Here is a 6000-nt window from a genome sequence, read left to right as displayed (position 1 = left end):
CGTCCCGGGGCTGCCCCGCTCGCGGTCCCGCCGCTCCTCGCTGGCCGCCTCGGTGACGTTCCAGCCGCCCTGGGGGACGTGACAGACCCGTTACATTGATCGTGTCCGTTTGCTTTCCCTTCACACCGTTTCCTGCGCTGTTTTTTTCATTTCCGTCATTCCTCCTGGACACCCGAGCGGTTTCGGGGCAATACAGGTCTGTCCGTTTCCGTTCGAGGGCCGATCGGCCCCTCTGGGTGCAGTTCAACTTGTGCAGCTCCGCAGCGGGGAGCGCGGTGCCTGCTGCCCGCAGCTCAGAGCCAGCGGGCAGGGCTCCGTGCCGCGCTCCTGGGGGAAAAACGGTGGCTTCTAGTCAGCTGTGCTGCGGTCGTTAGTCTTTACGTTCCTTTACGGAGGCTCCAGGGTCTGTATTCACGTTGGCATCCTGTGCTTGTGGCACTGATCGGCGAGGTGCAGCTGCAGGGAGTCTGGTTTGCAGGCTGTTTTCTCGAGTGGCAGCAATTCCCGAAGTCCAGCTCACTTGTAGGGCTGGGGCTGCGTGGAGAAGGGATTGTCAGCTGCCCGTGCACGGAGGCACAGGCACGTGTGGCTGCCTGCTCCTTCCCAGCCTCTTTGCTGTGCCGAGAAGCACGTTGCTGTATGGGTAGTGCCAGCTTTTGCCAAGTCTCTCCTAACTCTTCCTGTCTTGTGCAGATCTGAGGTCAGGTGCAGTTCTTGTTGTTCCAGGTAGCTGGAAGGCCCAGCCACACTCCCACTCCTACTTACACCAGATGTCACATTTGAATGGCTCCTCTTCTAGCCCAGGAGCCTGTGTGGAGACCTTTATGCCAGTCTGCTGGTGAGGGTGGTGCTTGCTTGTGGCTGAGCAACAGGTTTATTTTCTCCAAAATAGCTGTTAGTGTAAAACCTACAAGGAGGTGTCTTCACCTTGTTTATTTTTAAATGTTGTCACTGACTTACATCGTGGGCTAAAAGTGCACAGAAAGCTGACAACTGTTTTGTGTAACTTCAAGGAACTTAACTCTAGTAACAACTTGCCTGAGCAACTACTGAATTTTAACCTTCTTTGGAAAATGGAAGTCTGTGGTTAGTGGTTTTCCTTCTCTAAGAGCACTTTCCTTATGCAACCTTGTTGCATGTAAACCTTTGGTAGCAGGAAGAAAGTTTTGAGGTCTGACCAGCTATGTGACATTTTCCTTGCACCATCCTGTGCTCATCCAGATCCACGAGTCTTTAATACATCCACACAGCTGTTTGGATCTTGGATAGCATTCATCTGTGTGCCAAATGCTCTTTGTGCATGAATTTGCATCCTGTTCTTCCTAACTTGCATGCATCTAAACAACTAGCTCTCTCTGGGGCTTATGGCAGTTCTAGCATAATCTATTATAACTGAATTATAACTATTACAAGCATTTTCTGGTAGGCCAATAGGCCAGTAACATCAACCCCCCTCCTGAAATCTGATGGTAGTCTGGCGTTGGCTGTAGAGGAATATTCATTCAAGTGTGTAATTCCTGGAAGTCAAGTTGTTCTCTACTGAATAAAGTTTGCCTTTCCTTTCTTTCAGTTCTGGGAAATCCAGTTAATGATACAAAGGAGTGCAAACTTTACGTGCTGAGTCAGTGGCGTGGGGGAAATAGTAGCCAGGCTTCCTGGCCTCGCGTGGGTCTCTGTGGGAATTGTGACACTAGACCAATCATCCTTCCTAAAATCTCTGCCCTGAAGACTAGCATAGCTGTCACTGAGCTGTTCTCTGTGAAAAGCTGTATTGTTTTCTTCTGCAGAATGAGAAGGAGCAGATGGTGATGTTATGTCTGGAGGAAAAAGAAATTCTATGTAAGATGTCAGAGTTCAGTTTGGGAACTCCATTCTCGGGGGTTGCGGTCTGCCTGGGATTGCCTGAAGTCTCCTGTATAATTTAAGGTTGTTCTTTACCTGGGATGCAGCAATCTGTGTTTTGTCTGTAAAATGGTTGCTGTATGTCACTTTATTCCTGCATGCAGGTGAAGAGGTCTGGAGATGCCAGGGATGCGGGGACAGCATCGCTGCTGGTCAGCGCCTCTACAAGACGGTTAACGAAGCTTGGCACTTCTCCTGTTTCCGGTAGGTAAAACTTTAGCTTGTTAAACTTCCCCTGGGTTGTTCAGCTGACTTGAAACCTGGTGGATAAGTACCAGCATTAACAGGGTGTTCTTGCTGCTATCTCTGTGTGCCCTGGTTTGCTGGCACTGCCTGGCAGGGCTGATGCACATGGGGCTGCAGAGAAGCACACGTGAAAGCTCCGACTGCTGGTGGCAGAAGCCAGGGGTTGCATGTTTGTCTTCAGCTGCATTCTAAAGTGGTGCCCAGGCAATTTGGATAGCCTCTTGCTTTTTCCAAATGTGGTGGGAACCAGGGAGATACCAAGATGTTCCAGAAAGCTGCTGATGTGGGGCAGGGAGATCTTGCCTTCTGCTTTTTCTCCTTTTCAGACAACTAAGACATACAAGCTTATGAAACCTGTTGCGTGATGTTACTATTGGCAGGACAAAAAGGATCCCTGATTTTCTTCCTGGTAGTAGCAGTGATGCCTCTTGTTGGTGTTTCATGAATACTTGGTCCAGTTTTCATGCCCCTGAATTATGATCCTGAAGAGGCCTGTGTTTTTGAGAAGTGTTGAGTACCTGCAGCATATACTCGGCTCTGTGTAGCCCTGGATCTAGAGAGGCTGATGTTTTGGATCCTGTCAATGCAAATGGAGAAAAAAAAGCCAAAGTGTGGACAAGTGGCTTTGGAGGAATGTTTGTTGTACTGAGATAGGCATGTACTGCCTTGATTTAAAGACCCAAAACAACCCAACAAAATAGCCCAACTTTTTTGAAGATTATGGTTATTGGTGAAATAAAAAAAAATTAAATCATATCATGCTGTCAAGCAGTGCTGGCTCTTTTGATTTGGAAAATGCTGCTAGTTACAATGATGTGTTGATAATCACAGTTGTAGCTTTATATCACTAAAAAGCCCAGTCTTTTGGGTTTCTGTTGGTTTGAGTATTCACGTTTAGCTATGTTGGGTCAGTTTGGCTTAATCTTGTTTTTCTCTCCTCCTTAAAGAGCTAGTATCCTGTTGTTAAGCTTCCCTAGATTCTGACAGTAGCCAAACCCAAAGTTGTGTGTGCTAGCAAGTATTCCTTTCTTGCCTTTGAATGTATTTCTGTTGTGGGTCTTGATTTGCAAATATCTTGGTGCTTCTTGCTGCTGGGGCTGTCGAGGTGGGTAACAGCTGAGGGAGGTAAATCCTGCCCTCATGATGCTTTACAGACAATTTGATGTGATAGCTTATATTGCTTAATGTAAGTTTGGTGGCTTTTTTCTGTTGTTTTGTTTATACAACTGAAGATAACAGCTTCTCCTGAGCTGTGTAATAACTGCATTTGCTCATGAGCTTCTCTCAGGCTCTGTGCTTTTGGTGAGCTCTGGCACCCAGCTGGGCTGCCATGCTGAATGAACAATTGGAACCTGCAGTAAAGGAAGCTGCCCTTCCCTTTTTCCCAGTTCCAGAGTAGGACTGTACATGAAAACAAATTTCAAGTTTGCACTCTGTTCCTCCTTTTCTGTTATCCCTAAACCATGCTGAGCAGCAGTCTTGTGCTTCATGTCCCAAAGCCAAACTTTAAAAAGGCTCTGAGGGTAAGAGCCTTTGGCAGCTGGTAGCTGTGAGTTCCGGCAGCTCTTGTGGAGTGTTTTTTACAGTCTTCCTGTGGATTAGCTGACTCCCTGGCCTGGCACATAATTTCTGTAATGCTGCTTGGCACCCCTCCAGGCTCGTTAGCTCTGTTTATTCTTGGTCAGGCTAGGCTGCTGATCATGCTTGGCACTGGCAGCAGCTGACGTACATGCGTGTCTCTGAGGATTTAAGTTTTTTTGTCACTTCCCTCCTTCCTCAAACTGCATGTACAGGAGCTTTGTCTCTGAAACCTGTCTTTTCTCTGCTGTGGTTGGAGGGACAAGCAAATCCCTCTTACTGCATCTTGGATATTTTAAACTGTTCTTTGGCCAGCTGGTCCTTAGGCTTGAATCCGATGGGTTGGATCTGGCTGAGGAAGTTTCTTAGATGTTTGTGTCATAATGTCTGTTGTGAATTAACTCTGAATGTACTTTTGTGCCTCTGGATTCTGTTGAGATCACATATGCTTCCAAAGGTCATTGCTTTTCGCTCATACACAGTTCCACTAGATTTGAAACTCACATTGCACAGACCTTCAAACACTACATCAAGAAACGGAAACAGAAAAGTGGCAAAGTATCTTTTTCTTAGGTCTGGATCACTTTTACCTAAGGGGATTATTGGAGGAGCTTTTTTGACCTAGAGCATTCAGTTCTTACTGCTTTCAGTCCAACTTTTGTCCATATTACAAAATAGAAGATACTGCCTTGAATTACACATTTGAATAAAGCCTTGATACCTGGTATTTTGATGTCCATTGTTTGTGGGTTTTTTGTGGTTTTGTTTTTTTCCCCCACTGATAAATGAAATTAAAGACAATTCCCTCTTTCTGTAGGGATGTTGCATGTTTGAATTGGAGTAGGATGGGATGAGAAGACCCAGATACAGCTGCAGGTTTAATCTTGTGGACACAGTATTTGTTAAAAATCCAGTTTTGATTATTTGAAAGCATTGGATTCAGATGAAGCCTGTTGAAAACATCCAGGTGGAAAATGCATTTGGATCCATATGAAAAATAAATAATAATTGGAAACAGTGGTATGAATCCCTTCTGTAGTGGGGTGCTTAAGAACTTTTTAGGAAGGAAGACAGCTGAGGTCCAGTTCCTTCCTAACCGTGAAATAACAGAGGATGTATATTACTATGGTCTATGAAGTGAATCTAATTTAAGTAGCCAAGCAACATGGATTTGCTGCAGAAATCTCAAACAAAAGCCAAACCCACCACATCAGAGAAAAACTTCAACGGGAGTTACTGAAGGGGCTGGATTACTAATGATTTTACAGTTACAGATTTTAAAATATACTATTTCTTATATACAAACCCCATTAATAAAAAGCTGGAAAATCATCAGGAGTTTGAAGAGCAGAAAAGTTCATCTTGTTTTTTTCAGGAAGGGGAAAGGAAATTTTTCATTGGTAGGTCTAAACCACTGAGGATGATGGTGACCAGAAAGTATCAATTTAGTTTGGACAAATACCTCCTTTCTGCTTAATACACCAGATTTTTAAGCATATGCAATGCATCTTGACCTCAGGAAAAATTCTCATGGCTTTCTGTTTGTTGTGTTTTTTAAAATTATATTATGAAATAATTTGTTGCTGACTTAATATGTCATGTATGACTAAAAAGTGTAAGCTCTTGATAACTGACTAAATACATACTACATTTTTCTATACTGATCAGAAATTACGTTATTATGTATAAGTAGTTGAAGCAGTAAGTTAACTTTTCAGTAAAATATACTGGCTAAAATTAAATGCAGTCTTGGAAGTAGTTAAGAAGCTGTTTATACTTGTAAAAAAAAATCTAAACTAATAAACCAAAATGTATTTGTTTAACCACAATAAAAATTGCCTTATTATAGAAAATTAAATCAGTTCACCAGCCAGACTGTGTAGGGCTCAAGTGCTTGCACTATTTTTGAATGTGTTGCTCCCTTTCAATTTCTGTTAACCTTTACTGGAGCTAGAAACTAAAACACAGGGAGTGTTGTAACCACCAGAAGGTAGGTTCCTCTAAAGGAACACTTTGAAAAAACGGATCTGTTTTGGCAGAGTGGGAGCTCCTGGCTCTGTCTCCTGCTGGTGTTCTGAAGTGAATTTGAAACAAATTCTCCTTCTGACTGTTTCCTAGTAGCAGAACAAGGTTAAAAGTAGACTCTTACCAGCCTTCCTTGTCTCCTGGCCATTGTGCACTCTCTGCAGTGTGACAGTTGTCCATGGTTGGAAACCAGACCTGGATTAGCTCTCCAATGGGATGCCCTAAGCTCCAGACTACTGAACAGAAAGA

The sequence above is a fragment of the Chaetura pelagica genome, unplaced genomic scaffold (genome assembly GCF_000747805.2).
Source record: "Chaetura pelagica isolate M959 unplaced genomic scaffold, ChaPel_1.0 scaffold249, whole genome shotgun sequence".
Taxonomy (NCBI): domain Eukaryota; kingdom Metazoa; phylum Chordata; class Aves; order Apodiformes; family Apodidae; genus Chaetura; species Chaetura pelagica.
This window is presented reverse-complemented; position numbering follows the sequence as displayed.